Here is a 10,307-nt window from a genome sequence, read left to right as displayed (position 1 = left end):
CTCGAGGTAGCGGAGAGAAGTATTCAAGAGAGGAGGCCCGCTGTGACCAAGGGTAAGAAGCGTGTTGTTGACATGACGGAGCAGGTGATCGACAAGAGGTCGAGATTGCTGTCGCAATATGTCGTTTCTTTCCTCACGGTCGGGATAAAGAGGAGGAGGTTCGTCGACGGGATGATTCCCAACCTATTTTGGGAGGTGGACCATGCCAAATGAAAAGCGTTCGAGATGAAGTGGAGAAGAATTTTGCTCGGGTAAGTATTTATAATATTTATAAGGTATGCTACCTTACTCGTATATGTTTTTTTAACATTTTCTGTTTCTTTTTTCAGGGCGAGCCGCACAACCGGTCAAACGACAATCTCCGATGCTTATAAATGGTTCTATGACATCGTCACTTCAGGAGCTTGGCTTGCCAATAATGTAAGTGAAATAGTCATATTGTTATTTTTCATGTGTATATAAATTTTTTTTATGTAATGAAATAACTCCATCTTGTATTGGTATTTCTTAATGCAGCACATTGACTTGGCCATGGACTTGTTACGTGATCGGATTCAAAGATATCTGAGGTTATTTGACAGTCTTGGCCGAGTCATACTAAATTTGGAGTTCGGACGAAGCATTGACATTGAGTACCAATCGCTCCAATTGGTCGGCAAGAAATACATGGTACCCGACTATATGCTTGAGTAGACCATAGGGATGTGGCCACGTGTCGGGGAAAACCATGGGAGGGCTGTATGCATATGTACATACAAGCGATCATGAATCATCACCACATAGTTTTGGAGATTGTGTTCGTTGAGTCTACTATATATGTGTACGACCCCGATCATTCATGCTGACACAAGGTTAGCTAGAGCAAAATCTAGAGTCCATTGCTTTCTTTGTCCCTATGATGCTAGATGGGCGGGTTTGACTGTGCAGCATAGATTAGCCATCGTGCGGGGTACGACAACAGCGAGGCAGACAATATCGTATGTAGTTGTAAATTTTTTGAAATTTAATACTTAATTTTTTTGTTGCACGGTATTGATCTAACTCATTCTTTTTAATTGTAGGGGCAATTGAGACATGTTTGTAATAAAGTATATTGAGTTTTTGAGTATAGGATATAAGATTGATGGAATCAACCAATCCTGGATACAAATTTGGACAAATAAGTTAGCGTACGATTTGTACGACTTTAATTGTGATCCTTAAATACTGTAAATATTTATTTTTTCATTACGAAATGTTTGTAAACACTGTGAGTGTTGATTTGTACATTGTGAATGAATGTAATTGTATATAATTTTTTGTATTTAAATACTTAATCTACGATGTTAATTATTTAAATAAATTATAATTAATTAAATAAATTAGAAACAATTAGTTTGGTACATGATGAATATTTTAAAACACAGTTATTATTCATAACCAACTAAAAATAAATATTACATAAATAAATTGTATTGCACATCTGTTGCATTGTTATGCAGCGGAATCTGGCTTGTACAAAATTGTCATGTATGCTCCGTTGCGCTGCACCTACCGCACTCACAAGGTCGGGAAAATTCTTTGGTAGACGGTATTCTAGACGTACGTCTACTTCCAGGAGTATGTGGTCCGATGTCTGATGGCAACAAATTATTCAGTGACAGAATGTGGTCGAAAACTTTCCACTTAGCTTCGTTTTGGTACAGGAAATATTGTTTCGACATATGATGCTCACCAATAATCACCGTATCATAAACACTGCACAAGGTGCGTGGTGGGAATCCTCTATGCATAGCCCTGCCACTGTATGTGCACATGGAAAACTATCCAATTGAAACTATCTACATGTGCACGTGTTACCCTTCAAGTCCACAATGTATCCAAAATTACGTGCACATCTCACGCAGAAGCGAAACTAATCTAGTGGTTCTACGCATACATTTCTCACCACATCTAGAGTCTTGAAGAGTTCATCTTCATGAGCTGGGGTGAGCACACTTGTGTAACTCTGTGATTCTTCACACCGATCATGAAACCACGGTTGAAACTTGTTACTAATGTTTTCAATCATTGCGAGAATTGGTAAGTCTCAGTCCTTATTGAATAAGGCATTGAGCGACTCCTCATTGTTCGAGGTCATCATGTTGTATCGAAGTCCTGAAAAATGTGATATTGCCTAATGTTCGATCTCCATGCCTATTCGATACTCCCATGCAGCATGTGATTTACTGTATATTTCGACCATGAACTTCTCAAACTCTTCAAAGCTGTAAGCCTTTGCAGCTCTCCTGAACATGCAATGATGCCCTTACCTCGATACCTGGTCTTCAAGTTCCCTGTATATAGTACATACAATAACCATGATGTTCATCGGGAAAGACTTTGACGATACCATTTATTATTGACTGCCCTCAGTCGGTTACGAATGCAAATTTCTCGATGTCCCTAATTACTTCCTTCAAATTCGTAAAGAACCAATGCATCGCTCGATCTCTCTCTCCATCGACTATGTCGAATGCAAGAGGGTAAATTTGGATGTTGGCATTTTGACCTGTTGCAAGAATCAACTTGCCATCGTATCTAGCCTTAAGAGTTGTACTGTCGACTAGAATTATGGGTCACATCGCATTCGAAATCCTCGACCGCATTATCCAAGGGCCATGGGGAAATACTTGAAGCGATTATCGTCGTTCTTCTCAATTAAAAAAGTCGATCCAGTATCAGTTTTTCCCATGTTATAGCAATACCTGACAAATTTAAATAAACAATAATCAGAATAAGTAATTAAATATTAAAAAAAAAGCAATTGAAATAAATAATTAACAATTAAATTAAATATTAAAAAATTAACTAAATAATAAAATACCTGGCCAATTTAGCTAACTCTTCTCAGCCGAACCCATTAAGTCCTCAAATGCACACTTTTTGGCCTTCCAAGCCTTTTCATAGCTCATGACCACTCCGTAATCTTGACGAACATCATTAACAATGTTCGAAGGTCTGTAGATCGTTTGTGGGTCCTGAAATTTGTGCATTATTTCTCGACTAATGAACCATGCTCGGGCTTGCCCGTGATCATTTCGACGAATACCCATTTCGCAAGTATGTTCCCGTGTATACTTATGAATTACAAAGAACTCGTTTATGTCCATTTTCATCACTCGCAAACGTCAATGACAACGATCGTCAATGCAGATAATGGTGTATGTCGACTTGTTCGATTTCTTCACTTTAAACTAGAAGTTGTGTTTCAAAGCAATCCGGTGCATAGCTTCCTGCAAATCTTTCTTTGTTTCGAACAGTTGCTCAACTTATAAATCTCCATCATTGGGAATTAACCACGAACAATTAGTGGACCGTATACTCAGTCCATCCCGTGAGCTCTCGTCTCCGAAGGGATAGAGCATTCAAATCCTCATTTGTGAATGCATTTTCATTCTCGTTGTCTTCAACTGTCGAGGAAATTCTGTGTGTAACAGTGAGATCATTCACTATATTGGGAACAATTGTATCGGGAATAACCACATTGTCCTCATTAGCTATCTCCATTGTATCCCGAAAATTATTCACATTACGATACACTACATTGAAATCTTCATGCTCAACCTCGGGCACGTTCTTCTCCACAAAAGTTATACAAATTGGAATCGAACGTTTCTGGTTTAATTCGATTAAAATCTGCATTTTAGCTTCAGAAGTAACCATTATAGGTGAAATTTTCTTGCCAAATAGAAATCCCAATTCCATGTCGAATTGAGAGGGATTGACTTTGAGCGAGTTCTGTAACTCATTGTATATTTCTGTATACGATGTACTTGATGTTATTTGAATTGCAGTATAACCGTATCTTTCACTCGTCCATTTTAACATCCATCGATTATTTTTCTTCATTTCAAATTCACCAAAGTAATAAATCGGGACTGCAGCCGATGCTATATCTGCATTAGGATACGACGATTTATTAAAAAATTTTAAATATGTGAAAAAGAAGTAAAAAATTGAAAACAGCCGACTGTTTTCTTAATAGCCTGCGTTGATTTGGTTTTTCAATTTTGCCGATGAATTTTTTCATCGTTCTTGCTAAAAAAATTATAGATCCATTTAAGGCTATAAAAATTTATATGCCTATGTCGAAAGAAGATCTAAAGATTCAAACAATATACTAATTTAGCTATAATAAAATTAAAAATATGTAAAATATACTTACCAATTTCGAGTGATGGTTGTGAATAATATTTTCTTGTTGAGTTTTTGATAATTTTGTGAGATCTCAATGTTGAAGCAGATGAAAGCTGAACTTTCTTTTTATCTGTGTTGCAGAAACTGATTTGGTTTTGAAATTTGCGTGGGAGTGTTTGTAATTTATTGTTATTTACAAAGGGGTATTATTGTGTTTTTAACAACCACATAAAAAGGGAAAAATTGTCATTTACATTTCAAAGGGGCATTGTGGTGAATGTGAAAAATGAATTGGTCAATATGGTAAAGTGGATATTTGACTTGGTTAATTTGAAAAGTACCATTTGATTTATATATTTTTTACACATCAATTAGAGGGGAAATTGGAGAGCTGCTTGGAGGGGGGCACAAGCCAACTGGGAAACATATATATACACAGCAACAACGAGAAATTGGCAAGAAGAAAAAGGCAGCTACTGGCTGGAATTATATACACATCACACCTCAGAAATTGGGGAGAATTTCAGATACATACGAATTGGGAGCTGCCATAATTTATATATATTCCATACCCACAAATTCATGCATTGAAAGTAAAAGAGGTTAGACCTGTTATTGGAAAAGAATTGAATAGATACACACAATTGCCGGTTGCTGAATTCTATTGGGTGCTGAAAAGAGACATCACACGCACAAGCACGTAAGAGGAGGCAATTGGTCCCTTTTAAAGTCAACAAACTCGGCTACCTTGGAAAATTATATAGAGAAAAATGGCTGCAAACTGGGAGTTACAAAATCATTGATGGCTGCCTCGGAGAAATAGAAATACACAGTGCAAAATTCAAAGAAATTTGTGATATTAATCACATTTCGTCAAATTTCGGTGACGTCCTTCCTCTTTTATGTGTTTGATTTTAATTCGATACCTATTTTTTTTTTAATCTTAATTCTTGTGTTATGATTCCATTAATATGCCTATTTATATTGTTATAATCTTTGCGCACCATTAAGACAATAAATTGCTAACACTAACGAATAGGTAGAACACTATTATTGGGACACACGAGTGATAACTATTAGGAATAATATTTGAGGCATGTGCGATCATGTGTGATATCTTAAATGTAAATGCATGTTTGCCATATGAATTAGGACTAAGAATAGGATTGTCTCATGGTGACCATATGTTTATTATATCTTGGGAAAAAATAATAAATAAAAGTGGAATTATCGATTGTCATAATTGCATGAATTGAGATAATTATTACTGGTTGAGAATTAGAATTAAGAATTGATCAGTGGCGTTGGAAGTTCAATACGTTCACACATTTTTTTTTAAAAACTTTCATTGTTTTCATAAGTTTTAGTTATAAAAATTCGTTGGCTATTCATTCGATCATTTTTTGCTACAAATTCATATTTAAATATATCAAATATACTAGACTTGATCCTTATTCTCTATAGGATGATAACTCTCTAATCACGATTATTACTTGTGCAACGAATCCGTACGCTTGCAGGAATTTGACGAACATCACACTAGCTACTGTTTATATGCAACACATATGTTATACCCCGTGTTTCATGTTATAATTATATTAAGTTCTTAACTATACTTGAAGTGTTAATAAACTAGCGAAGCTAAAGACTAGAAATGCTTAGAAAAGGCATAGAAATGAATTAATGATGATGAAAAAGCATAAATTATTGTGTATAAGGGATCCTTAGCTGACTCTAAAGCTAAGAGACATATAAAATAAAATAAAATAAAATAAAAAATTCCTACAAAAACTTACTTGCCAAAAATCCTGTAAAGACTCACTTGCCTTAGGCTTAGGGGAAGAATCTGTTATTCCCCATATTAAGTTAGCCATCAGAAAGCAACATGTGGAAGTTCCACTGACGTCGTAGGAAAAGTCAGCCCAAAACATATGAAAAGACGAAGTAACAAGGTTACGAAGGCTACAGAAGCCAAAACCCTTGTCCTGGCCAAGGTGCCACTCAGCTGGATACATACCGAAGCCCTGACGAAGGTTTTATGCCGAAATACTCATGTGCACGACTATTCGAAACTCTGAAAGATGAGGCTGGAGTCCTAAGAGACAAAGAGGTTGCTACATCTGCTTACCTGACGAATATCTTTGTGAAAGATTGATGAGATGTCTGCTTTATCTTGTGTCAGGAATATCAGTCTAAAAATATAGGGCAGTTGACTCTTTATTAATGTAATAAATACATTTGTAAGAAAGATTTGATGTATAGAAAAAGGAGGTAGGGGCACGTGGTTTGAATCTAACGACCACCATGTCTTTTCCAAACTCTATATATACCCTCCTCCTAGAAGGAGAAGAGATATGCCTGGAACAAAAGAAACAACACATATATACAAAGAAAAAGGAGAGAAAACCAAGGAAAAAGAATAAGGAACAAATATATTAATTTTTGGCACACTTTTGAGGAAAAAATAATTACTACTCCATACATTTGAAGCCATTGAATCTCTTATTCGTTCTTTTTCTTCTTCCACAAAAATACGTATTTACAATCAATATACTACGAGGATATGCCCACTATCTTCTAACAACACTTGTTTGCTACTTTCGGATGTCAACAGATTAGGACCGTCTGTGGAAAGTTTCGAATAACTAAACTACGAGCACCCTGTGGAGAAAAGCCTATGAACAAAATGTTACATTCTTGAAAAAGAGCGATACAGGGAAGAGGCAACTCAAAAGGAACTTTGCAAAATCCTTGAATAAAGGAAAACAATCCTAGAAATAGAGCTAAAAAATGGTTACCTGTCGAGGAAGTGCAACCTAAGTTCGACAAAGGAAGAAATTGCACCTAAGCAGACTAAAGAACGCCTCAGCAAGGAAGCATCTTCACAAAGTACACCAATAGCCCAAGAGCCATTGCCAGTTGCTATAGCAGTTCGCCACTGAAGAGGTGCCTCGAGGAGCAAGCCCAGGCTAGCAGCAAGGCTCGCTAGGGAATTGGCCGTTGTCCTTGCAAACATGAGGGCCATCTCCCAGTAAAATGCTGCAATACAAGAACTGCTAGAGCATATGAAAGGTCAATTGGCCAACTCCCCACAAAACGAGGAGGGTGTTTTACCAGAAAGAGAGATGGGTGTGGATATGGTCTCCAACTACGCCACTCACCAAATTACTAGGGAGATTGTCGTCCCGCCAAACTATAGCAGGGCAATCGCGTTGAAGAGGTTAGCTAGTGTCTTCGATAGACTTGGTCCTACAATGAACAGGTAGGGCTGACCCTACAATTTGCCCGCTCAAGTCAGATTTCCTCCTAACCTCTTGAGCCAGCCACTTCTGATAGACCCTCCATCAGTGGGAGGTCAGCATGGACAACCTCAATCAGAAGCTGCAGGGGAACTCGCTCATAGATACGTATATCCCCGCCTGGGAATAGGAATGAAAGACGAGTTGCACTAGCTCGGATGCGGGCCAACTAAACCTGACCACGTGAAAAAATATAAACCTAGGGAAATGTGCCTCCAAAAAGTAGTCATCCTAGGCACTTGTTCGGACTCTATAACCTCGGCAACACATGAGTTGACCTTCGCAGCAGATCAATGAACCGAGGGCATAAGCCTCACAAAAAAATAATCTGCTATCTTTTCCACCCATCCAAAAGATGTGGTCAGGTGACAAAAGTTTTAAGAACTGCCCCATGAGAAAGATAAAAGGATTAGCCTAAAAATATGAGCTTCAATTTTGGCCATCTTAAGCTTAATCCTTTTACAAAAAAAAAGGCACTAAGCCATATAATTGATGAGGCAGGCCCTATATGTAATGACCCGGATCTTTGTACCCGAGCCGTTAGCTTATGTACTATTCGCTTTAGGTGGGCCTTGCGACCACTTATCCCTCATGGCTTTCTGTTGCATCCCCCAGGATTCGAACTCATAACCTTTCCCTTAAGTAAGATTGTTACAAAAAATGCGCAATTTTTGTAACGACTCGGGTCTCTGTACCCGAATCGTTAGCTTACGTACTGTCGACTTTGGGTGGGCCTTGCGCCCACTTACCCCTCATGGCTTACTTAAGGGAAAGGTTATGAGTTCGAATCTTGGAGAACGCGACAGAAAGTCGTGAGGGGTAAGTGGGCCTTGGCGGACAGTACGTAAACTAACGGCTTGGGTACAGAGACCCGGATCTTTACAAATTGGTACTAGGATTCAACTTAAGTCTTACTTAAGGGAAATGTTATGAGTTCGAATACTGGGGGACGAGACAGAAAGTTGTGAGAGGTAAGTGGGCGCAAGGCCCAGCCAAAGCGGACAGTACGTAAGCTAACAACTTGGATACAGAGATCCGAGTCGTTACACTATACCATCAGCCAATATGAGCCGACCTCTCAGCAGATCAGCTACAAAAAAGAGTGCGATCTGCTGTCTTCTTCGGCCAAAGTAGCTCAGGCATAAGCCTCATAGAATTCTATTATCAGCTGAAGCTTTTAGCTCAAAAGGTGAAGGTCGATCCTCCTATCGTTAATGGGTTAAAGACTTCTACCCCGTTTAAAAAAGCAAAAAGACGAGGGTCAGAATAAGTGAAAGAGAGCATAGCCCCACCCTATGTATAGCCTCAGAAAAAATCGTATAATGTACTTGCAAAAGAAATATGTTCAAAGAAAAAGTGAGAAGAAACCACCTCAACAAATTGAACCGTCCTCATATAGAAAATGATAAGGGAGGACCCCATAGGGGCCAACCCATAAATATGCGAATCCCCTTTGACTAATTGTAAAGGAGGACCATGCATAAGCCACCAGCTTAGCCTCGCGAAATGAAAAGAAAAGCGATTACAAGTGTCAAGACTTCGGCTTGGGTGACAGGGTCGACACTCTTGTCTTAGAAAAATATATACATATATAATGAGTTGAAAAGCTTCGAAAACTAGAGACCTTAGCTCCCTTTATAAGATTCTAACAAAAATGTAAAGTAAATAGCCTCAAGCAATAGAGACCCTGGCTCCCTTATTCGACGAAATGCTTGAAATAAACAGCTTCAGCCCATAACTTCAATTCCTTCATCAACACTTCAAGGCCAAAGACTTAGCCTACTGCAAGGCTTCAGACATCATCCACGATAAGTGCTTGTGCAAATTTTTATTTCACTTTTAAGTCCCCAATATGTGAATTTCTGTATCTGGATTTGGGCGACTATTGTCATTACTATTAGCTTGCATGTCACACTATGGCTAGCATACTTCATGATTCATAACGTCATTTTTACCAGCGCTAATATGCACGTCACGTTACATACACTATCATCAAGCATATGCCCTGCTATGATACGTGATAGGCTTTTTGTGTATTATATCTTAGAAAAATATGAGATGCCATTTATAAGTATCTGGAGGGGCAGAATGGACCTCGACCTATTTGATATATGAACTGGTTCAGTCCACATTGCAAAGGAGACGCCGTTGAAATTTTAACATATATGACGTTTTTCGAGGCAATTCCTTTGAAGGAATAAAAGAAAATGGCACAAGAAGCACATTTATGAAAATTAGCCCAAGAGGCTTCAGCCCATAAAGGCACTTTGGAAAATATATGAGCTTAAAAGACATCAGTGAAAATTAGCCCAAGATAGGCACTTTGATAAAAATAGCTGGACCTCGAAGAGGTCTACCTCAGAAATGAAAATCAGCCCCAAGGGCAAAACAAACGAAGAGCTTGATCCTATAAGGACCACCTCAGTGAAAAAGGCATAAGTTGTCCATGAAAAGATAGAAAATTAGGGGCTACAGCAAGGGCACGACTCTCACAAAGCACCCCCAACTACAAAGCAATAACAATTTCGAGCTCGGTTCATGCACAAATTTGCATATAAAGATAGAAATTTTATTCATTACTATAAACACATTACAATTGAGGGCAGTCAGCCACTTACAAAGCATTGTAAAACACTTCTCAAAATAAGTAAAAAAATATAAAGCACAACTACTACATTAGATACATAATCCGCTGGACCTCTTACTTTTGAGGGACGTCTACCGTATACAACAATATTTACAATTACGATGTCTGCTAGACCGTGTTGAAACTCAAGCTACGACTACAATACACTCTACCTAGTACGCTCTAGCAGAGGAATAGCCCAGTTACTCCGGGGGGGGGGGGAC

Source organism: Olea europaea, chromosome 18 (assembly GCF_002742605.1).
Source record: "Olea europaea var. sylvestris chromosome 18, O_europaea_v1, whole genome shotgun sequence".
Classification (NCBI taxonomy): Eukaryota; Viridiplantae; Streptophyta; class Magnoliopsida; order Lamiales; family Oleaceae; genus Olea; species Olea europaea.
This window is presented reverse-complemented; position numbering follows the sequence as displayed.